This window comes from Patella vulgata, chromosome 9 (assembly GCF_932274485.2).
Source record: "Patella vulgata chromosome 9, xgPatVulg1.2, whole genome shotgun sequence".
Taxonomy (NCBI): domain Eukaryota; kingdom Metazoa; phylum Mollusca; class Gastropoda; family Patellidae; genus Patella; species Patella vulgata.
The window spans coordinates 38733646-38760394 of record NC_065887.2 but is presented as its reverse complement, the minus strand read 5'-3'; the positions used below and the strand labels follow the sequence as shown (position 1 = coordinate 38760394).

General features: G+C 35.2%; 1 protein-coding gene across 4 annotated transcripts in view; it reads right to left on the bottom strand.

Moving 5' to 3' along the window:
• LOC126807867 (polypeptide N-acetylgalactosaminyltransferase 5) overlaps positions 1-26749 on the bottom strand; it is a 210202-nt gene that overhangs the window by 80301 nt on the left and 103152 nt on the right. For all 4 annotated transcript variants that reach the window (XM_050532719.2, XM_050532722.2, XM_050532723.2 and 1 more), the window contains one exon: positions 7087-7127. The gene's annotated coding sequence lies outside the window, so the exon portion shown is untranslated. The remainder of the gene's footprint in view (positions 1-7086; positions 7128-26749) is intronic.

Genomic DNA, 26749 nt, shown 5'->3' with positions numbered 1-26749 from the left:
TTAAAGTCATATCATTAAAAAAACAACTGTAGATAGACCCTTCATGTAAATGGATGAAATAATCTATGCCGTTTTCATAAATATGAATCTTATACCGAACATTACAATGTCAAATACGCTAATTTAGACATTTCATACAAAATTCATGTATATAAAAGTTATTTCTGTTTTTTTGTTCAGGTGTTGTCAACTAAAGATCATTCATCATGAATCATTTTAAGTAATTTGTTGATTAATCCTACTATCATGTTCTAACACAAAACTATAAAGATTGGACCATTTATAATCATGAACCAAAGTTTAGTCAAGTATTCTATCAGCCACAGCATGGTCAATCTCAGCCTAATAAGACACAAGCCCCAACACTTAAACAATATCATTGCTAATGCTAGGTTCCTACGATCACGATTCGTGCTACGATTGAAATCATGGTTTTAATCATGAAATAATCGTGGTAATCCTATCAGTTCTTATCATATATTGAGATCAATCATAGCAATCGTGTTGATCATATCGAAACGTATCCGCAGGTAGCAGAATGTGGACACAATAGGGACAATTGTATCGTAACGTATAGCACAACAGTGGGAATCTAGCATAACTAAAGTATGGTAAAGTATTTTATAAACCAAATTAAGTGAACATTACCAAAATCTGGCTGTATCTGTTTTATTTTGTTTTAAGTCATTCTGCACTTAACATCAAGATCAAATCAACCATTTAACTAGGGTAATTTATAACTTACAAACTTCACCCCCCCCCCCCATTAAATAAATTAAATTCAATTAAAACAAATATGCATTTTACAATTGTTTTAGTATCCAAAGGCCTCTACTTATTAGACATATTTCCTTTTGAAAAGAAAACAATAACTCATTTATCATAATCAAAAGTATAATTAATAGCGCCTAACAGGCAGCTGTGTTTAATTATGTTCTCCTGATTTTGATTGTTTTTGTGTGTTTGAAGTATATGTTTGTGATATGCGCTTAGAAACACTTCACGTGTAATGAAGCGCTATATAAATCGAACAATAATAATAATAATTGAAATTCATAAATGAATGTTATCAAATGACATAAACTGAAACAATAACTCACATACCATAATCAAAAGTATAATTGAAATTCACAAATGAATTAGAAGTGTTGTCAAATGTTATCAAATGACACAAACTGAAAAATAAAGGAATCTGGCCTACCTGATTAAGTTGTATTAAGAAGCCAATGAATTGATGAGAATAAAATGACTACTATAACTGAGTATGTTGGTAGTCCTATGATGTTTTAAAACTCTGCTGACATCCTGGTCAGTATATTATTATACACACACAGTTTCCTCAGCTTTAACAAGATCAATATCCAAACTAAATGTGGGAGTATCCTTACAGTAGTAAATATGGAAATATTGTAACTCAGGTATTTCAGTTTTCTTGATGACAAGTGTCGTAAGGTAAATATATGTAGTGTGCAGTTTTATTGTGCTGGTTCCAATATCCAGAATAAAAAAATTAACACATTACAATCAATTCCACTGGGATCATAAAAATCCTGTGAAGAATGACTAGACTATATCTCCACATTAGCTTTAATTAATATCCAAGACACTAATGTGTCATTAATACGAAAACCAGAAAACCAGAATCTGTGGGTGGGGGGGGGGGAGAGAGAGAGAGAGAGAGAGAGAGGGAGGGAGGATCTAATAGCCACTCAACACAAACCAGATCATTTTGGGATTAACATATAGTTAATTTTATTTCAATAATTTTCTTGCCCGTATGGGTCTTTAGCAGTGGGAGGAAACCGGAGGTGCCAGAGAAAACCCACAAGGTTGGACAGGCGATCCTACTCCTTGTCAAGTACAGCCGGGGAATCAAAACCATATCAGTTGACTCAATGAGAGATCTTATGATGCAACGCACATGCACTAACTATTTGGCTATCCAACCCCCCTCCATAGTGATAGCAACAAAAACATTCCAAGAATGACTTGACTCTTAGATTATCTAAGTTCAGTAAAAATTAATTAATATGAAACTTCCACTAGGACCTGAGGAACATACTAGAAATCTATCGAATTCCAACTGCCAAGGGATCTTTTACGTGCATTCCAATGTATACACGGGACCTTGGTTTTTCGTCTCATCCGTAGGACTAGACAGCTGTCCTTGTCAGGCCCTCCGTTCTGCACCACTGACAAGAGGAAACCACGTCGGAAAATCCAGATGGAACTTTCTCGGCCAATGCAGGGATCGAATCGTTTGATTAGAGCTAATCCCACTTAACACTGCTGCAATGGAAGCAAATTTTTGTTCTAAATTATGACTGGTCAATAGTCCGATTAACAACCAATAACTAAGTGCACAACAATATCATTACGTTTTAAACAGACCTCCAAATTGGACCAAATATGTTTACATAACATTACGTCATGACTCACGATTTTATTATGCTTAATTAACCAGTGCATAGCAGAATATTTCAGAAAAACTAATTGCGTGACAAATGAGGCTATCAACACGGACACAATGTAAACAATACTGTTTGGAGATAAACAATACTTTCACCGTTTTCAATACCTTAAATCACTGTCCAAATTTTTAGGGAAGACCTCAGATTGAACAAAGGGCTGTCATGTTGCTGTACTTGGGATAGATTTGATTGAACGGGAAGAATAGACACACTCCCTCAAAAGCTCAAGTATCAGAAGCCAATCCAGCAATGGCCAGAGAGGGATTTCTTGGTCCATTGCTTCGGGAATATGTTCTTTATGGAATGATAAAAGAAAAACTTCTTGCAACATTACAAGAGAGATAGTGGAAATAGGGTTTAAATTGCACTCAACACAAACAGATCATTTCGAGACTAACATATGACACAATTTTAATTCAATTATTCACTTGCATGTATGGAACTTTGGCACTGGTCCCTTGACAGTTGGAATTCAAAATAACAGTAGGCTGTAGTGTCGCTGCCGGGCCAAATTCCCTCATAGCAACTGTATGCCATCTTCATTAACCTAGTCAGAGCAGAACAGTAGGACGTTAAACCCCATTAAATGTTAAATTACCATCTATCATAGTTTGACGTCAGGCTGAAACTTTTCGTACAATCACAATTAATTCAAGTGTATCAACCCACATCCTCTCAAAACATTCACTTTCCTGTTCGCTTCGAGTGTCTTCATACGCCATACTGTAATTTTCTGTCTCAGCAAATACACTAAGAGTTTGTTCAGGGCTAGTTTAAATGAAGAGGGGAAACCAATCAATGGAATTGTCAGTTCAGTATATTTATATGTCCGTAATTTCTGCCAATAAATCTCGAGAACTTTCGTCGATAAATGGACTTTGAAATCGGATAAATAGTTCATGTAATCATCTTTTTGTAATTAATTCTCTAAAGTTTCGTCGTTACTTAAAAAGCCACCTAAAATATCAATAATCTTCTATATTAAAGGGACATTAACCCTTTGGCACTCTTGGTCACTTGGTAAACAAAATTTATTTCCGATTTGCCATGATTTGACTAAAGAGTTACATGGTGCACGTTGAAATTAAATTGTATGTATTCGTTTTAACTGTTGATGAACGAGGGAGCAGTAGTGTCGGTCGGTCCAAGTGTTAAGGGGTTAATTCAAGTTAGTCAGTGCTTGGATTTTCTGTAAGTTAAAGATACATTATGTAAGATTTAGATAAAGAGCTGACAATTCTCGCTATAATAGTTAAAAAATAGATAATAAAAAGGGAATATGTTGAAAATTTCAGTCAAATTACTTCATTCTGAGCTAAGTTAGGGCTTTTGGGAGAATAGCAGAGTCTCGATTCTCACTGCTGTTTTTTTTAATTAAATCATTAATTGCCAATCATTTTCGAATCCATAGAAAATCAAGAGCATTCGATGGCCTAGAGAGGTGATTATGGCCTTGTCATGTAAATAAATGTTTATTTATCATTTAAGGCCTAAAGAAAAACCTGCAATAGGCAGATTTAGCTCTTACATAATGCATCTTTTAAAAGAGTCTAGGATTATTATTGTCGTGATCAGAGTGAAATGCATCTTCAAACCTGCTCTTCTAAACAAATTAATAAGCATCTTAAAGAGTAAGGGAGGTTGGGTGACGGAATGGTCCAACATGTGAGATTTAGATCAGAAGGTCTGTCACTGAGTCAAGTGGTGTGGTTTCGATTCCCAGTTTGTAAATGACAAGGAGTAGGGTCATGTGTCCATCCTAATGGGTTTTCTCCGGGTTCTCTGGTTTCCTCCCTCTGTTAAAGGCCCCTAGGTGCCAGCGAATTATTGAAATAAAATTGAACCATTTAGTCTTAAAATGACCTTAAAGAATAAAATTCAAGTCTACTCCAATCGGATTAAAATACAGATCTATATTTCGTTTTGATTTTTTACACTTTCAATGGCCTCTACTACGTGAAGATCTGACTGTTTGTAGTAGAAGGTTGTGCCTGGGGTCATAAGAGCAACTTTTAACCCTATGAAATCAGACATTTCATTAACCAATCAACGTTGATGTTTCTAGTGGGTTAGCCACAGTTATGCATTTCACTCCCAAAACTCGCCGTAACAGACCGTTTCATTGGTTAATCCCTCACATCATCCAGAATGCGGGTTATATAACAAATCTTCCAGATCCTAGTGTAGTAAGACAAGTAAAACGAAATTTTAAACTATAAAAAACGAAACAAAATAGGATCTGTGTTTTAATTAGATTGAGTCTACACATTACTTAATCAATTTTGAGGATGTCTCTAAAAGCTACTATTTAAACATTCATTTTCTGGAATCTTAGACGCTGTCTCCGAGTACACTTCCTTGTCTGCTGTTAGTCAGTTCTTTTATTGAATGTGTATTTTTCTCAGACATCTTACTGTTTAAGTTTGAAAAGTTAATGCTGTTATTTCCTGAAAAATCTTAATTAAGTTTTCCTCGTACAGCAGCAAATTAACCTACCAGCATTCTTTTTCGAAATGAGGTGTCAGGGAACCTTTTACATGGTGCACGCTGCAGGAAATCAAGCATTTTTATACTATTCAATCATTTATTGACACCTCAAAGGATGATTGGTAGTGATGGTCTGATATGACACCTATCGGTTTTACCGATATCCGATATTGACAGCGAAATATGTCCGCGGATACAGACACAATTACCGATAGTGGTGTATATAAAATGTCATGATAATCGATGTAGATATTTGTCACTGTTAGGAAACACATGGAACTATTTTACTACAGGAATCAAACACGAACGCAGTGTTTTTGACGTAATAATTGGGTCACGCTTTCTATAGCCCATCTATTATGAACTTAATTATTTACTTATCATTAATTAATAAAGTCAATATTGTGATTGGGCTTAATCTTTCTAAATTGTTGTATTTTGGAGTTTTTAACTGTCCAGAAGCCAAACACTGCTACCCATTGAAAAGTACAGAAATTCCCTCTGACACATCATTATTTATACCTTTCTTGCAAAAACAAATACAAAAAAAATTCTCAAAAATATGCTTAATAATGATAAAAAATATTGCTCAGTAAAATAAAAACCAAAAAGAAATCATATTTCATAGAACTGTGTTTTGTTTGAAAAGAATGATATCCCGTGTATTTTCAGCTTGATTATTAAATGTCATTTTAAAAAAAAGGATTTATCAGAAATATTCTGATTTTTTCAACAATTTCCTTTATTACTATGTAAACCTGCGTGGAAGGCAAACATAGATATCAAATTATATATGATATAACATGAGATCGCTATTAGAAAAATCTTATATGAAAACTGAAATTATATTCCTTCCACTGAAATATATTCCCATTTTTTTTATATTCCGAGAACTCTTCAAATACATAAAATAGTAATAAGGTCCTAATCGATTAAGTTTATTGTGAGATCTCTTGTACAACTACGTTATTCAAACATACAGAGCATGTGAAACACTTTAAAATTAAGAAATGTTTCTCTATAAATATTGATCATGTTAATAAATATTGGTGCCATTAAGTAAATATGCTATTAACATGTACACATTTAAAAAAAAAATTACAGGTCACTAATTCTTTATTACCGGATCAATCTGATTTAAATACAGATCTATATCTCGTTGAATTTTTTTTATACTTTTGATAGACGCCACTACACGAAGATCTTACTGGTTGTGGTATGAGGTCATGTCCGGTGTCATACCAGTAGTTTTTGATCCAATGATGTCAGCCATTTAATTTACAAACAACATCCAAGTGGGTATTCGGAAATACAACTTTTCCTTTAATTTATTTTCTATCGCTGCGAACGTCTACCCACAGTTTCGTGTGCAGATGATAAGAACTCGACTCAACAGACCAATTGATTGGCTAATACCTCACATCAACCAGAACGCAGGTTATATAACAACTCTTCCAGATCCTAGTGTAGTAAATTAAGTAAGACAAAATTTTTAACTATAAAAAAACAAAACGAAATAGGATCTGTGTTTTAATTAGAATGTTATGATACTTAGGTCATTTTGAGACTAACACCAAGCTTTTGACATGCTTGATTGACTAGAAAAATCAGAATCTTGTATTAGTCTCTTGCCTTTAATATATCTATAAAATTGACATGCAGTGTTCCAGGGATTCTTCCACCCGCTACTTACACTTCAGTAAGGAGTTTATTCATTGCAGTCTTGGAATTATTTTATCTATAACATTTTTAAGGTCACAAATTCTTTATTACGGGATCGGATACAATGGTCTCATCAATACAATACTTAAGAGGTCATTTTAAGACAAACATCTCAGACGAAACAGGTTAGCAACAATTTTGATTAAAACGAATCCAAACAAATCGCAATCTGGTATTAGAATCTTCAGATTGGAAATCCCATCCAAGACTGTTAAATATAAGGAAATAACATCTCAACACAATATTTCAGTCAGTTCTACTTTATGGAGGCCTCACCATTGAGGAAAGGATGGAGCCATCAACACTGACGAAAAAATGGAGCCATCAACATTGACAAAAGGATTGAGCCGCTCCTCAACATTGACGAAAGAGCAAACAAACTTTTTATGAAGAATACATGGCTTACCTTCAAATTGTAATTTCTTCTTTTTTCAATACATACTGGAACTAGAACAAACAAAAAAATATATTAAAATACTAATTTTATAATTAAAAAAACTCTGCCCAACAGCAGTACAAAATAGATTTTAAAGTATCATCCAAAATCTTCAACATTGAAAACACGATTTACTTGTCAAATTAAATCAACATTGATGTTGTGATCTTACCGGAATAAGATGGGCTTCTGATATCCAATATTTAAGACAACATAAACATTTAACCATTGGTACACGAATCGTGTACCATAATGCGCTTCAGCCCCAGTTGTAAAAAGAGACTCGAGGGACCAGGCTAGACACATTGCACCAAATCGAACGGCGTATGTAGACTGGAATAATCAGACGCTAGAAATTTGCACTCGATTGAGACTGTTGGCTTATTTCGCCGAACATAACTGATTTGAAATTGGAGTAAAAACGGAAACCATTGAATGTAAATCAGTTTATATACATTCATATTACAGTATTATATGCATTGCGACCCACTTTTGTCAATTTCTAGGTCCCAAATGTTAGCGATTTAGCTCCTTTAATCTGATTTTCTGTTTTTCAGGAATGGGAAAATATCTAATTTAAAACACAAAAGTACATGGTTGCACCCTTCAAAAGGTTTTAGTTCCAAATTGATAAGTTTTCATCTGATCAAATGACTATTTATTTGTCAAGACCCAGAATAACTGAAAATGAAATCAGTTTGGCCTTTATAAATAAAAATGTTTGAAATCTACACAATGAGCAACAAGTCACAAGAAATATATCAATTTATTATCTATTAGAACTCATTCTAAACAGAAGCCATTTTCACAGTAGATTTGTCAAGTTTTCACATCAAAGATCAATGATAAATTACAGCAAAAAAATGTTTCTTGTATAGTTTTTTTTATCATATTTTATTGAATAACGAAAGATGGATATTCTCATTTTGAAAGCTTTGAAATGTGAAATGCATCAGATCAAAGTACCTGATTACACAATAATCTCTTCCTTTCACAACCTCTGCCTTCTGTCGTGTGCTGCTCAGGAAAAACTTAACAGCAGGATTTTAGAATTCAAAGCAAGAGCTTGGAATTGGAGCTTAATGTAACGACGTATTAATCGCGGATAAAAGCACAATGCAGACGGTTAGCGAAATCATTACCGTAAAACTATCATTCTTTCTTATAATGGACACAGATTCTAAAGACACACACAATACCTCCAGGGTTCCAACTATAATCTTAAAGGACATATGGTTGTATTTTTTTAACCTTGAAATAGACAAAAATGTTTCTAAGAGCACATATTAATGTAATATGAATGTATGTAAAGTGATTCTTATTCAATTTTTGAAAAAAATATTGTAATTTCTAATCAATTATGTGAAATATGTGAACAGTTCAAATTAAATGGCAGATGTTAAACGCCTGCTTAAATTAGTGCATTCCACACGTTTTTTTAAAATTATTATTTTGTCGTTCGTGAATCAGCCTTTACTAATTGTAGGACACGCTTTTATTTGTTCATTACAAAATAGCACTCGATACCATAGGGTGTACTGATTATAAAAAGTTAATTGTGTCTTAAATATTGGATATTAGGATCCCATAGTTTCACGGCAAGATAACAACATCAATATTGATTGAAATTGATCAATATTGATTTCTAATTCGTGTTTTTAATTTCGAATATTATGGAAAATATTGAGTTAGAGATTTAGCTCCGTAATCACCAGTCAGCTTTTTAAAGTAACTATAAGTGTATCGATAAAAATCAGAATTTAATGGTACTAGGTAAATATATATTAATTTAGAAATGAAATGTGGATTAAGATCCTACTGTTCTGTTCCGACTAGGATAATGAAGACGGGCAGTGTACTATGAGGCAAATTTTGCCTGAACAGCGGCACCATGGCCTACTCTTATTTTGAATACTAACTGTCAAGGGTTCTTTTACGTGTATGCCAATGTGTACATGGGGCCTCAGTTTTTCGTCTAATCCAAACGACTATACATTGTCTCTACACCATGGACAAGGTGGAATCACGGTGGAAAATCCCGATGAACTTTCTAAACCAACGCAGGAATCGAACAGGGGACCTTCAGGTTACTGCATATTAATATAGAAACATTAACAATTTCGGCTCCAGTATTTTCAATGTTCTTGAATAATACCTGTTGTGTGTCCTCTATAACATCATTTACTGTAAACACACATTTCGATAGCCAACCACTTTTAGGATTATAAGTTTTCTGACATTGTATTTGAGAAATGTATGGGTTTTTTAATATTCAATAAGTATGTAGATGACCATAATATAATATTTTTTTAACTCCATGTTGAGAGAGAGAGAGAGAGAGAGAGAGAGAGAGAAAGAGAGAAAGAAAGAGAGAGAGAGAAAGAGAGACATGGGGCTTAACCTCCAATTGACACAAACTAGGTAATTTCGGGACTAACATATGGTTCAATTTTATTTCAACAATTTGCTTGCGCGTAGGGGTCTGTTGTAGTGGGAGGGAACTGGAGAAAACCCACAAGGATTAACAGGCGACCTACTCGTCACATACAGCTTGGAAATCGAAAACAGGTCAGTTGACTCAATGACAGACCTTATGATACAATGCGCACGTGCTAACCAATCGGCCATCCAACCCCGCAGTATAGTGAAGTCTTTCCCTCATTAAAATTAGGAAAACAGTCAGTGAAGCTAGAGAAATGGGGTTCTATCTCCACTCTTCCAAGTGCACCTACTTTTATTTCAGTTATTAACTTTGATTTTGTTTTCTATTAGGAATAGTTTGAATATCAGATATTACATTGTGTCATGGCAACAAACTCTTCGCATGAACCTTGAATTCAAAACCAAGTACGTTCCATTTAATAAATCCTTTCATCGTCTCGTCCATTAAGGGATAATTTCTGTATAAACGACGATTACGGATTGGGAATTTTCCCTTAAGCCCAAAATATTTTAAGTCCCGTAATGTCACTCCTGGGACGATATTGTCATTTAAAGATGTCTTAGTAAAGCTATGTATAATCCAGTCGTCATGGTAATTGCATTAAGTATTATTACATTGATGAAGATGTTGTATTGGAGAGGAACTAGCGTCTGCTGAGCTGACATCCATTTCCTAATCAGTCGCAAAAATCTCCACGAAATCCACTTCAGCTCCGAGAAATCAGATGAACGAATTAATTTTAACACTGAGACAAGTAGCAAGATGTCAACTTTATTTAACTTCTGCGTAGTTTGTCACGAAACAAGTGTCATTAACGCTAAACCTTCACATAAGACCCCTTGAAGCAAACTTTGAAAAAGTTGTGACAATTAACGATAAAATGGCTCCTGTTTAGCAAGTCCAATTGCCTTTTAAACCACAACCCCAGTTGTACGCATGTCTTCAAAATCGCCCGTTTTCGTTATTTCCTTTTCCTAATTTTAGACATAAATGCCAAGTTCTTTATTTTTGCTAAATTAGCCTTCTGCTTCAATAAATTCCTGAGAATTTGAGCCAGACGCAGAGAGCAGACGGGTAAAAGATTGAAGAGGGTTGATCAATCATGTGATGTGATGTAATGTAATGGAGTAAGGACTAGTAATCACGGTCGTCCAGCCATAACACTATACCAAACTAATGGAAGGATCGAATAATAGCGCCTCTCGGACCAGATGTTTCCAAAACATGATTAACTCTTCAGCAAACAGACAGAAAATAAAATAAATTTGATGGGATTTTAAGACTCAGCAAGTTCTAATGGCCCATTGAATATCTGAGAATGAGGATGATAATAGCACATAAATATACCCAAGTGGACAATTTGAAGGGATCTGAAGGGTCTGAATTAGTTATAGAAATGTTATTAATTGATATGTTGAATCTTTCCTTGAAGTAAAGCCATCTATAGCTTACTGTATTCCATTGTATTCTTAGAGAGAGAGAGAGAGAGAGAGAGAGAGAGAAGAGGAGAGAGAGAAATGGGATTAACGTCCACTCAGCACAAACTAGGTCATTTCGGGACTAACGTATGATTCAATTTTATTTCAATAATTTGTTTGTGTGTAGGGGCATTTAGCAGTGGGAGGAAACCGGAGGACACAGAGAAAACCCAAGAGGTTGGAAAGATGACCCTACTCCTTGTCACGTACAACCGGGGAAAAAGCCATACCAGTTGACTCAATGACTGACCTTATGATACAGTACACACGTGCTAACCATTCCCATCTGACCTCCCTCTTTGAGAAGGAGATTGTGGACCCTACACATTGCTGGACATTGAAATGATTTATTTGATATTAATTTCAATTCATTTTAAATCTTCATTTAACCTCAGGATTGTACTGCTTTCCCAGCAGTGGGTAATACCATCCTGATATACTTCATTTTGTTTGATTGTCTTGAATGTTCCCCATTGCAATTTTGATGGCTGTTGTTATAAGACATAGGGAAGAGCTGTGTTCCTTTTTTCGTCAGTTTTCATGCCGAGGTGATGACCAAAGTCCTTGAGTATTGAACAATATGGTCGAACAGAAACACAGATCTTAAGACAAATAACCATTAATGCATGGATTGATCCACGCCTCGGTAGCTTAAAACCAAATCAATAATAAAACTGACCTTGTATCTATGAAATGAATCAACTGTGTAATAACTACGAGAAAACCAGATGTTTTCTAGACTTGATTAACCATCTGGACAATAACTGACGGCAGAACAAATGGAAGATATGCCATGTCAATCATATTTATTGGAAATAAGAGAATGTCAATTTATTTAAGCGAAATTATTCGAGTCCATTTAAGCCCTCTATTTCCTTCCATCGTGTGCACACCAGTAGCAATTTCAAATATGAATACAGAATTGAATCGACGCAAAATAGGCAATCGATCTGTGGGATTAAAGTATTACTTTATCACAAAACTAAATATGATCGTTACCCAAATATCCTCAAATCTAATTTGGCCAGAACATTGATTTTTTTTAGAGGGTAAAAAGAAAATTACACGTTATGGCAGTGAATCACTCTGAAGCGTAAATTACAAACTTAGGAAAATCTGATGTAAATTACGTGAATGTTAAACACTGATTACTGCTGACGGATTGAAAGAAATATCATGCAATAATTTTACTATCATTAAAATATGAAATAACGATATCCGTTTCTAGACAATAACACGTAATAATATGAACGTGCAACTACAAATAAGAAAAGAAATAAAATGGGGTTTAACATCCTTCTTCTCTGCACCATCCTGCAGGCTTAATGAAAATGGTATATGGAATGTAGGGTGCTATGAGGACAATTTTGCCCTGGCAGCAGCACTTTATGGCCTTTGGTATTTCCCCTTTACAGCAATCATATTATCTTTAACAGTATTTACAGCAATCATGGTATCTTTAACAGTATACATGGCACTTCAGATTTTTTTTAACCATCTTGCCAGTTCCTCTGTCCAGCATCATTGACATGGGTCAACCAGACTGGGAAATCCTAGGACATCTCTCAGCTGAATAAAAGTGTTGTACACTCATTCCAGGAATATGTATTTATTCCCGCTACTATGAGAAAACCTTTTGTTGAGCTATATTCCTGATACTTCAAGAACACCAATCCGTGAGATACAATTATATGATACTTCGAGAACAGCTATCCACAAGCTACATGCCAGATACTGTGAGAAAACATATCTACGAGCCCATATCTGATAATCTGAGAACACCTACTGACAAGCTACTAATATACCATACAGTTTGAAAACACCTATCCCTCTAGTGACATATATATATGTAATACATTGAGAACACCTATTGATGAGCTACATTCATGATACTTTGAGAACACCTACTGACACACTATACATTCATGATTCTTTGAGAACATCTATCCACGAGCTACATTACTCCTACTTTGAGAACACCTATTGACATGCTACATACCTGATACTTTGAGAACACCTATTAATGAGTTACATTGTGATACATTGTGAACACCTATTGATGAGCTACATACCTGATACATTGAAAACACTTGTTCATGCAGTAGGCTACATTCCCCAAAAAGTTGATTAGAGTTACATACAAAGGTCCAAGGAATCCACTGCCTTATAACTAGAAGAAACCACAACCATTGTAATCTTGTTTTTAAGAAACAATGCAAATGAACTTCAAAGTCAATACCCCATTCGAAAATGATCCAGATCAAGATCCTTCTAACTGAAATATTTCTACTTCATATTCAACATCCACAGGTTGCCAAAAAATATTCCTACTTCATATTCAACATCCACAGGTTGCCAAAAAATATTCCTACTGAAATATTCAACATCCACAGGTTGCCAAAAAATGATTTATTGTTTTATAGTTTCAACCAGCGATAAATATTTCAAAGCAGCAAATTGTTGTAAATAATATAAATAAAATAGAATTGCAAGCGATAGCTGTGAGAAAAAAAACACCCTTGTTTCAAATAAATTCTCTTTTCTCTGACTAAGTAAACAGTTGATTTATCAGATAAAGGCCTTAAATAAATAACGGAAATCTAATTTCTATTGTCAAACTAAGAGCAGTTTGTCCGCAAAGGGAGGGTTTATTAAATCTTCACTCACTAGAGAGTGGTGTTCTGTTGATCTGATATGACCATCGAACAAACCGCAAAAACGGTTTAATGTGCAACAATGTCGCTTGGCTTTTAAAAGATCCTGTCTGGTTACTATAATTATAAATAAATATTAATTAAGATTACTTGATGGCACAAGAAAACTGACAGCTTAATGTACAGACAGCAGTTGGAGAGAATAAATGGGAAATTAACAGGAAGTACCATCACACTATAATGGCCGAATCCAAAATCACTTTACACAAATATATATCATTGGATCCTTGTTTACAAAGATAGGTTGCCAGACAACAAAACATATGTTGCATATTTATTGTTTTGTAGGTAAAGGGAGCATTTAAAACACACTAATCTGAGTGCGTAACCATAGACTGCCCCCGAACCGACATCCCCATGACTGTGGCGCCCCATGAACTAGTATATAGTCCTACAATATGATACAGAGATTTCAGATTTAGGACAGTCTAAAACCCTGTTTACATTACAAACTTTAAGCGTACCAGACATGGCATGGTTAATTTTTTTGTAGAGTAAATGGGTCAAATATATACTCTTCAAAAAAAGTAGGGGATATTGAAATGCAAATACCTATGCAGGTTGTGATAAGATAAATAGTCATGGACAATTGACATGCTTTGAGAGTATGTTCACAGATGAAGAACTTATCACCCCAACAAAAAACAACTGAGCTGCACATGCGACACGCAATAGCGCCATACACGTGGGAGGGGTTCATTGTCAAATTTGACACTTCAAGGAAGGGTTGATGAAAACTGCCGCGTGCTGGTTTATCCTATCCTATCCTATCCTGTCGGGTCTTGCATACGATTTACTGTTTAGCGAATCTTTGCTTTAGTGTGTTACGTTTAATTTGATCGGGAGACGTGTTCGTCGATGTCAAAGTCAACCAACAACACTGCAAGAATTGGCCATGGCACTGCAAGAGGAGTGGGTCAGATTGCCCCAAATCGTGATTGGATGGTTGATTAGGAGCATGCCACGACGAATTGCTGAATGTATGAGGATTGGTGGAGCAATTACTCATTATTAAGACAAAAATCAAAAACGTCCATTTTCACTTTTGACAGTGTATCTCTTTGCGAGTGAAATGGGTCCGTCAGATAAGCCTCAAATATGAACTGTTTATGTTCATGTGTAGGCAATTGGCCTGTTATTAACATACACTGGTTACCTCTAATAAAAACAGCAGTGCATTTCCGCAGGTTTTGTATTGTTTCTGAATATCCCCTACTTTTTTTGAAGAGTGTATATGTATATAAGCGTGCCATACTGAGTACCGTGCGAATCTGGCCCATTGAAGTGGGGTGGTCTCAGCACGTACGGTTAAATTTACATAGTGTAAATGCAATCCGGTCTGAGAATGGTTCTCAGTATTTAGCTTATCGCAGGGTGTTAGACTGCCCCAAAACCGACTTCCCTATAGCTATGGCACCCCATGAACTAGTATACAGTCCTACAATACAATACAGACTACAGAAATTTGAGATGGTGTAAGGAATAGCATTTTTCGGCTATCCATGGATAATTTTCAAGCAACTGCAGTAGATAATATTTCAATGTACCAAGAACTTATAGCATTAACGTCCCACTTAAGTGTTTAAGGGGGTTAAACTAAGATAGTTATAGTCCTTCGTATATCTGAGATTCTTCCATTTTTATTTTAAATGACTTTTTATGGTATGATTTCACACAATAAAGCAGGATCTGAAATTGAATTTCAGAATACTTGCACATTTATCTTTTAATAAAGCATCAAGTATTCAAATTGCCCTATCACTCGGCTTAAACTGATCAGAAAATGCTTATTACTGAACCTTGTTAATAATTATCAAAAAAATCGTAATCGAACTCAGTCAGCAATATATGCACATATCGAACACCTACACCAACTTTTTACATTCTAACACAATTAGAACCAGAGCTATCATTTTCATGGTTTGAAAGACAGACAGACAAGCCAATTTCAACAGTCCACTACTTTTTCTAAATGGTTGGAAACAATACTATAATCAAAGAACCACAGACCGAACCTTTCATTCCTATCTACACTAACCATGTTTGACTATGCCATGTGTAATGTTTAATAAACGTTTGATGTTAAATCCCCCGATGCTTCCTTTTACAGATGATGTGTAATCAAACATCAGAAGTTTCCAGCCTTTAGCCGTAAATGGTGCAGAAAATCTGTTAGGATAAAACAATTGACTGACGTTATTTCTGCTTTAATGTAATTTTTGTTATCAGTACTGTGCAGACTATACAGCATGTTTATTCTAGTTTCTGATCGTTATTTAAGAGATTGTGAATCCCTTGCAGACTACAATAATGTAAACATTGAATATCTAAAAGTAATATTGGTTCAAAAATGGTTCCATTTAAAAAGATATGACAAATTGGAACTTTCGCTGATGATATATACAAGCCAATGCCAGTATTTACAAAGATAGGTTGCCAGGCAACGAAACATACGCCCACAGCAGCTAAATCGTCCGGGCAGTCAACAAGTGTTGTTGCATAATTTTTTGCTTTTTTTGGTAATGAAACATTTATAATACATTAAAATCTGATTAAGAGTAACAACTCATGAAGTAATTATTAATCTGAAGTCAATCGGATGATAACTTTGACCTCTAGAGCGTCCACAAGATTTTTCAAAGTGATCAAGGGCCATAAATATGGCAGTGATTATAGGAAATCGCTGAAAATCGATAGGCTTCTTCGTCTCATGACCTTAAACACTGTGTACAAATTTAAAGTCAATCGGATATTAACTTTAGCCTCTAGAACGTCCACAAGATTTTTCAAAGTGATCAAGGGCCATAAATCTGGCGGTAATTATGGGAAATCGCTGAAAATCAATAGGCTTCTTCGTCTCATGACCTTAAACACTGTGTATAAATTTAAAGTTAATTGGATATTAACTTTGACCTCTAGAGCGTCCACAAGATTTGTTGAGGTGATCAAGGGCTATAACTCTGGCAGTAATTATCGGAAATCGCTGGAAATCAATAGGCTTCTTCGTCTCATGACCTTAAACACTGTGTATAAATTTAAAGTCAATCGGATATCAACTTTAGCCTCTAGAGCGTCCACAAGATTTGTTGAGTTGATCAAGGGCCATAACTCTGGCAGTAATTATCGGAAATCGCTGAAAATCAATAGGCTTCTTCGTCTCATGACCTTAAACACTGTGTATAAATTTAAAGTCAATCGGATATCAACTTTAGCCTCTAGAGCATCCACAAGCAATTGTGGACGCTGGATGGCCGGACGGGGGCGACGACAATATACGACCACATACAAATGTAATGCATCGAAAATTCGTCAACATTCAGTATTCACTGCAGACAATAAACATGATAGTCAACACCAGTCCGCACCACCTGTGATATACAGGATATAGTCAACACCAGTCCGCACCACCTGTGATATACAGGATATAGTCAACACCAGTCAGCATCACCTGTGATTTTTGTTGAAATGTTTTAATGGACATGTTTTTAATCTGATTGAATTAAAGCTGAAAGATTATCTACCATTGATAATTTGGTTTGGTTTTCTTAAAGATAAATTATGTAAGATTTAGATAAAGAACTAGCCATTCTTGCTATAATAGTTCGAAAGTAGATGATGTAAAATGGATAATTTGAAAATTTCATTCAAATTACTCTATTGCAAGCGAAGATATTAGCCTTTGAAGGTTTGACAGACGTGTGCAATAATTTCAACCACCGTACTGGCTGATCGAAGCTAAGTCTCGGTCCTCCATATTTGATTAAATCAAAGTATCAATGAACCATTCTAATCTATTTAATATCATCTGATGCCATCCAGAGTTGATTAATGACTAATTAATACTTTAGAAAACATTTCAGGCCTAAAGAAAGACCTGCAATAGGCAGATTTAGCTCTTGCATAATGCATGTTTAATCAAATAATAATTTGACATTTTAGTGTTAAAAATTAGATTTCGTCTGAAAAACGCAAAGTACGATCAGTGGCTTTAAGAAAGTTGCAATTGATTTTCCTAGCGACTCAACATCAATACTATTTGAGTTTCAATTGATTAAATATTAGTTACATACAATGACAGCTCTCGTCGAATAAATTTATAAAGATAGATTTAGAAATCACAGACGATGTTATGAATATTCCGCTCTGATAACGTGGAGGTTGGGGGTCCACTGTTCTCATTTCAGTCGTATTAACCAGTCTTGAAAAGTAATGAAATAGGGGTTTAATGTCTTACTTTTCTGCTCCGACCGGGCTAATGAAGACGGTATTAACTAGTCTAAACTGATGAACATTTTCAGTTCACTTATTATTTATTTCATTATAAATGATTCTATAATTCTTAGACCCCTGGGGGGTTGGATGGCTGAATGGTTAGCGTGCGCACGCTGTATCATAAAGTCTGTCATTGAGTTGACTGGCGTGGTTTCGTATCCCCGGTTGTACGTGGCAAGGAATAGGGTCGCCTGTCCAACCTCGTGGGTTTTCTCCGGGCCCTCCGGTTTCCTCCCACTGCTAAAGACCCCTACGTGCAAGCGAATTATTGAAATAAAATTAAAACCATATGTTAGTCCCAAAATGACCTAGTTTGTGTCGAGTGGACGTTAAACCCCATTTCTCTCTCTCTCTTAGACCCCACATCAGGGGTGGTATTTATAAAAATTCTAAGAGTTGGAACCAACTCTTAACTGTCAAAAATTACTCCTAACTTTGTAGATTTTCCTAAGACCTATTTATAAAACATCTTACTTTAAGAATTACTCCTAACTATGACACATATTTAGGAGTCCTCCAGTAGCACTCCTAACTTGTTAAAAGTACTCTTATCTTGGTTAACATGGCCATCCGTGTACGCCGCCTAAGAGAGATTAAAACAAGAAGAGATTTCTTAGTGGAGTACAACAATGACGAGTTGATAAGGGGATATCGAATGGACATGGGTGGGATTCTTTTTGTGACAGATTTAGTTCGGCATCTACTTACGAGTCCTACTAAACGAAATTTCTCAATCGACGCTGAGATGAAGATCGCCATTACGCTTCGTTTCCTAGCTACTGGTAAAATGCAACTGTGTAGTGGTGACGATTTCGGCGTCAGTCAACCTACAGTGAGTAGAATGATTGCATGACATCAACACTGAGCTATAAATAACTTCAGGGAATCCCCGGATTTCCCATGGTTACATCGCTAAGAGTTTGGTTAGGACCCAAGTCTTACATTTAGTTAAAAGTAACTCTAAGACCCTTTATAAATATTTCTAAAGAGTAACTTTTAACTAAATGTTGTTTTAGGAAGTCTTAGAGTAAAAGTTATGAAAACTCTAAGAATTTTTATAAATACGGCCCCTGGGCTCTATATAAATGTTTAGGTAGACATAGCCGTACATAAATGTTTTGGTGGAAATGGCCCTTAGCATAAATGTTTTGGTAGAGATGGCCCGAAATGTTTTTCTAAATAAATTAATAACATCTTATCAATCAATCCAAAAAAGATTTAGAATATATATCTTAGTCAGTCAGACCATACTTTTTAAACGGTTAATGATGACGGAGATTTCTAAATGAATCAACATCGATCAATGAAGCAGACTCTTCAGGTTCATTGACTACCAGATTCCTAAACAAATTATACTTCAGCTCCCTTCATTATGGATATATAACAGAATTTTAAAAATCTTATTTTGCGAGCACTGGATAAAAAAAATGCAGCCTTGATTAACATCTGTAATTCTATTAGACTTGCTGATTGAGTGAGTTTTGTAAATCCACTTCAATAGATTTCTTAATTTGAATTTCTGATTGATTTCTGGGGTTACATAAAAACAGATATATTGTTGATTGCTCGATATTATATGACCAAGAATGTGACCCAAGACAGAAAACATTTTGCAGACCTAAAATTATTTATAGTTTTTTTTTTTTGGGGGGGGGGGGGGGTTGCAAAAGGTCTAAAACTAACTGAAATTTAAAAAGGTACAAATTTAGGGTGTGACATGGCCAAATTTTGACATATATAAAGTTCTTATACTCTTTAATTCACTCCTTACAACATTGAATGGAGCTTTCCGCTAGCGGTTTTGTGGATGTTTGCCAAATTTATTTGCAAAGTATGACTTACATTTTATTTCCAACCAGGTGGTACTATGACATATTAATCTTGCATAATGTTGTACTGTTGACATCATTGAAAGACGTTTCACAAATGGACAACAAAAATATTAACATCTTGATGATTCTTCAACTTTTGGGTGTTAAAACCATTTCAAAATCGCCAGGGTTTTTAAGACAGGGTCATGTTCCATTCACACGTGCTAAAAGCCAAACCAGTTTAACTTCTGACCTCTTTGGTCAGTGTTAAATACGCATGGATAGCTTCATATTCTATATTTTTCGGTTCTTACACGCTTTCGATAACACTGGCATTGCATGACGCCAACCCGTTCAGATGGCCAAGATGAACCAGTTTAATATAAAAAGCCTTGTAGAAGACAGGTCGCGAGCTGGGGTTTTTAAACTGGTTTATTTGCTCCACATTTGCGTTCAGATGACAAAGTTAAACTCCCCAGTTTAACTTAAATGTCTGAATGGGCTATTATAATCTGCAGGGTCTGGAAGTAATGGTTTAAGTTGTGCCTGACAAACTGTCCCGACACTATATAATGAACTAGTGACTGACTTTTTGAACTTTGTGCCCAAAATATCCATAAAAACGCATAAAAAAGACAAATCTTTGCTGACAGTGACCAAGCACCAGAAAAATTGTTCCTGACACAGTCTGAATCTATGCTTGATATCGTCTGTGACTGGTGCCTTATTTTCAAGACCGTTTATTATTAATTTACAGTTTGTGTAAATGAAAGTGAAGATAGTCTTGTATGTGTAATTTGTTTTTACAAAAACACTCAATGTGCAGCTTATTCTACAGAGAATAGTGCATTATATTGCATCATGAATGATTCCATTTACAGTATCTTTATTTTCTTCACACCACATCATATCATATTCATCTCATTCTTCATCAAGATACATATATATATATATATTCAAAACACGTTTGTCTGAGAAATTTATATTCTAATCAATAAATTCCCACGTATAAACAAACTCCACAAAAAGTTGCTTAAATTTACTTAAAGTCTCAAAATATCGCAATCGATAGTATTTTTTCATTAAAACCACATATTTGTCCAAAAATTATCCAGATTGATTAATTCTAAATTCATTTATGGCCATTTTAAGTGTGCATTGGTTTTTCATTAATTTTGTACCACCATCTTTATCTGTTGTAGATACAAGTAAATAAAGTTATCATAATTATGCTATCATGTCTTACAAGCCTACACATTCTTCATGAATTTTTTTTTTCTCCTGAGATGTATATAATTAGTCTTGACATTATATATGTTTATAAATGCAAAGCTTATGTTTATATTTGTTGCTTGTTTCTTAAATTCATTTAAAGACAACACTTGACATAAGGCAATAAACATTCACTGTTCGGTTTACAGTCTGCATCCATATAATTTTTAAATATCTGAATTTATTAAAGAAATAAAATACTATCTCATTTTTTATATCACATATTATTAGTTTTGGCAAAAAGTATATTTTATAATGCAATATGATTTCTAATTTCTATAGAGAAAGGAATCAGAGGCGGATTTAAGGGGGGGTTCACGGGGCGCGCCCCCCCCCCCCTAATTTTCGACAGTGCCCTTTTTTACTGCTGAAAGTGCCCTTTCTCAGACCCAAATATGTCCGTTCCCAACCCGTTGCAGGGATCCCAAATGACTCAAACCATCGATTCAAACACACCAGTCTGGTCAAATTAATGCTTCCACTTTCAAACGAATTCTTGTTGTTTAACTAACAGTGCCCTAATCCTATAGAGTGACTATAGACAGACATCTTGTGGAATCTGCAGCGTATACACTCATGTCCATCATGAGTGCAACTTGATGTAGCATTGTTTCATGTGTGGACAGTACAAAGTACAAGTTACAAGGCTTAAATTGTGAAGTGGCTAGGGAATAGATCGTCTTTTTTCCCCATCATAATGCCTCGCTCGCCTTGACAATTTTCGAGTCGCATGTTCAACTGGCTTTTTTGCTTGAATTTAAGGCTCTTTTTCAATGATTTCCGAACGTTTACTTAGACGAAAATATCAGCCAAATAGCTCTTGGAATGGCTACAGATGCAAGGAAATGACGGATAATTTTCTTGGGGAACCCCCCCACCCAAAAAAAAAAAAAAAAAAAAAAAAAAAATCCCCTCTCAGCGGCGTGCCCTGTCTCCGCGGTCAGTGCCCTCATTTTCCGGCGCCCCCCCTTTTCAAAATTCCTAGATCTGCCCCTGGGAATAGCTTTTAATGTATGGTCAAATGAATTTTAATTCTAGTTATCATGTTTCATATTATATTTAGACTAGGAAACACTTTACTATTCAGTTCTATCTCTGACATGTAGGAACCAATTCGATTTGCTGACCAGTAAAATCAATTTGCATATATCCAATGAAGTTGCAGTATTTCTTAGTTTAAGTTTTTGTGAATAAGGGCCCAGGACTGTAAAATTCAATTTTCTTGGTACATCGCAATATGTACCCTGAATATTCCAGTTAAACATACATTATGAAAGAGCTAAATATGCCTATTGCAAGTCTTTCTTTGGGACTGAAATGTTATATAAACTATTAATTAGACATTTATTAACATGAAAAGACCTTAATCAACTCTTGATGCCATCTTATGTATTGGATTTTCACTGGATTTAAATCTGAATTGCTGCTCAACGCTCATTGATGATTTAATCAAAAAATGGATAATCAAGCCTATGTTTTTTATCATACCGACTTTTAGGCCTAAAATTTTCACCACATTCCCTACAGATTATCTAGTTTGTAACTATTATAGCAAGAACTGCCAGCGCCTTATCTAATCTTCCATAATGCCCCTTTAAGAGTCCAGTGCCCCTACCGGTCAACAAAATGGCCACCAGTGACTGCAGGCTATTGTATTGTCACAGATCAGGAAGAGAAACTAGTCTTAAATCCTCTCAACAATACGCCCATATATACTGGTGGTATATACAATGATTACTAAACATATACAACTATTCAAATCAATTAAAGATGGCTTATTCTTCAGGTGGTATTCAGCTATCTGGTAAAAGTATCAAATTAGACTGTACATTGCTACATCATTATGATATAATCATATAATCTTCATCTGGAAGATAGCACATTGCTCATCTAAATGATACTATATACTTGAGAATCATTCAATTATTTGATACTTAAAGACACACTTGTCTGTAAGAAAAATCAATAAGCAACAATTTGGATTTTACTCTAAGAATTACTGAAAAGAGAAATTAACCCTAAATTTTCAATAGCAGCAGCAGTGCTATCTGGTAAATTTGACAGATACAGATGAGGAATATTAATTAGACAGGTGGAATATTCCTGTTTCAGCAGTTTGGTTGTTCTAGACAAAAAATGGAGATGCTCTAGCATGAACACATAACTTCATCTTTTCTGTACAAAGTCTTTCAAAAGGGTTTACTGGATTATGGATATTGGGAAGTTTGGTTGTTCATAATAGAAAATACACATAACTTAATTCTTTCTTTTATCTGTACAAAGTCTTGGTATATTATAGTATTTTAGTAGCAGCAGGCACACCACTAAAAGGAGCTAAATCGCTAATATTTGGAACCGAGAAATTGACACAAATATGTCGCATATAATAATTTATATGAATGTATATGAACTGATTTACATTTAATCGTTTCTGATTTTACTGTAATTTCTAATCAGTTATGTTCAGCGAAATATGCCAGAAGTCTCAATCGAATAGCAATCTCTAGAGTCTGGTTATTCCAGTCTACATCTATGGGGGGATCACATGGCTAAGTGGGTAAGACGCTAGCTCGCTAGCCTGGAGGTCGGGTGTTCAATCCCTGCATTGGCCGAGAAAGTTCATCCAGATTTTCCGGCGTGGTTCTCCCTTGTCAGTGATGCAGGACAAGGAAAGCTGTCTAGTCGTTCGGATGGGACAAAAAAACGAGGTCCCGTATACACATTGGCGTGCACGTAAAAGATCCCTTGGCAGTTGGAATTCGATATAAGAATAGGCCGTAGTGTCGCTGTCCGGGCAAAAATTTCTCTCATAGCACACTGTATGGTGTATGCCCGTCTTCATTAGCCCAGGTTAGGAGCAGAACAGTAGGACATTAAACCCCATTTCATTTCTACATCTATGGTATTTATTGCGCATGCTCTCCAGATAAGAATATGACGTCACCGTTATGACACAACTTGTGGAATATGTCTAGCCTTATTCTTTGACTACCTTGTTAAAAATGGTAAAATGTTTATTCTGTCTTAAATATTGGATATCAGATGCCAAATCTTTTCCTGGTAAGATCACAACATCATTGTTGATTTAAATTGACAAAAAAATTTGTGTTTTCAATGTCTAAGACTTTGGATGATATTGAGTTAGAGACTTATTAGCTACTTTGATTTATTTAAAATATATGTAAGGCACAAACAATTCATCTTCAGGCACATTTAATTGTTGCAAGCTACTTAAAAATATATGTAAGGCACACACAGTCACTTTAACATGTTGATATGTATTCTGAGATTTGGACGAATACCAAGGATTGGTAAACTACTCAACCTCACTCAATATTTTCAACATTCATTAACATACAAGATATCTGGCATTCTCTCTTGTCAGTAGTTGTCATTAGTTAATGAGTAAAACTATTAAGACTATGAAACAAATGTCAATGTTTCAAAACCTTGAAGTCACTCTCAGCGATATATCTTGAAGTAATTTCCTTAGGTTTATATTGTCATTATAATCTATTTCAGAGACCACGTTTCTGAGTTGTTAAACTTTATATCCCTCGGGCTGTACTATATACCGAAAAAAGTGGGATGTTAAATCCCATTTCATTTTGAATATAAAGAATGTGTGAATGGTCATTTGCCAACACATGTATCTGTAAATGCCTGTAACTTGTATAAGTTAATCCCAATATTTTATCATAATAAAATAAATATATAAAGCATGTAGGTAACATGTGGTTTTAATACTATCTACTATAAACAACAAGTATCCCAAAATATCACACAACATCTGTTTCTTCATGAGGAAAAAAAATAGCCATCTGTTTACAGTAGAGAATGATATCGAAGTGCATATAAGGGATATTATGCCACCTGTAAACATCCATTAAGGGATGAAGAAAGCCCTTTAAAACTACAATATTATGAAAGTTGAATCTCTGAAAGGATTATAATTAATCCAATAATGGTTCAGTTCTGTTCAGTATTTACAAAGGTATGATGAATTGAAAATTTATCACCATTCAGCATCCTCTGCAGATGATATAAACAAGATATGTCCAGAAGTCAGCCCCACATGTAATCTTCTTCACTACAATCTTTTGATGGGCCTCTTTTTAATCTGATTGATTCCAGGTGATTACCGTTGGTATTTTGATTTCAATTTCTTAATTAAGTAATTAGTGTTACGTAATTTGTGTGGATTAACCGTCAAGAATTGGATATTTTCTGAAAAATGCAAATGACGATCAGATACTTTATTACGCTTGTTTCAAAATGCCAGTGACCTTTAAGCCAGCTTCATGTTAATGTAATAATCATGTAATAAAAAAAGATAATCACTAACAGCAAGTGCAGGAGGACTGTAACTACCACAAGACAAATAGATGGATCAAACAAATTTAACGACGAAGCTTAATTTAAGTTATTTTAAAAAATACCCATGATCATTTTTATTTCAACTCAACGGTCAGCAAATAAACCAGTCTAAAAAAAAACCAGCTCGCTACCATCTTCACAACGGCAGTTTTAAAAGCTGGCTTAGCCACCTTAAACCTCTCCCCCAGATGTTAGAGTAATCTTATTACCGGTACACTGGTAAATCAATGTACAGATTAAATTTATTCGATATATAACTGATACAAGGTGTTTCAACTTGGACTAGTGTGAATATCTTCTGGTTGTTATATCCTGAGGACAGCTATGGTTGTTTTATAATAAAGAACACCGCAGACACTCCAAGATACAGACACTCCAAGATAATGCCCTAAGTTAAAATCCAGCCATGGGTATAGAAGAACTTTCAATATTTTTCTAATCTAGTTCTGACCTTTTAAATGGCATGAAAATCCAACACTGGCTGTCTTGATGTGTTGGCTCAAAATTACGAACAGCATATTAATGACTAGTCACCCAGCTAGAGTATGGATCAGCTCCAACCTAGAGTATGGCTCAGCACCCAGTTAGAGTATGGATCAGCACCCAGTTAAGAGTATGGGTCAGCACCCAGCTAGGAGTATGGCTCGGCACCCAGTTAGGGTTACGGTTTGACACTAGATAGAATATGGTTTGGCACCCAATTATATTACAACTTGGCAAGGCACCCGTCTGGTGTATGGCTGGGCACCTAGCTAGTGTATAGATGAGTATACGTACCCAGTTAGAGTATATCTGGGCACCCAGCTAATGGGTATGACTAGATATCCAGCTAGGCTAGGGTACAGCTCGGCAGTCAACTAGAGTACTACTTGGCACAGCTCGGCACCCAGCTAGAGTATGGATAAAATAGGCAAACTTTAAAAAGTTACAGATCTAGACTTCAACCACTGTGCCCTTCATCTCCCTGTTAAAGAAAACAATCTTATAAAACATTAACCAACCAATAACCTTGGTACAAAATTCCATTGAGGAAATGTCTATTAATTTTTTTATTGGTTTGTTTTCCAAGGGCAGGATAATTTTTCTGTAGAATTTTTTAATCAATGCTTGACAAATACAACACTAATTGTTTTTTGGGCTGGAAGTTGTTGACATTTTTCCTAGTGTTTTGGAAATAAATATTGACTTCAGGAAATATGTCAATTTTGAGCGCGTCTAATCTGTAGTTACGAGATTTCAAATCAAACAGAATCATGACGTGTAACT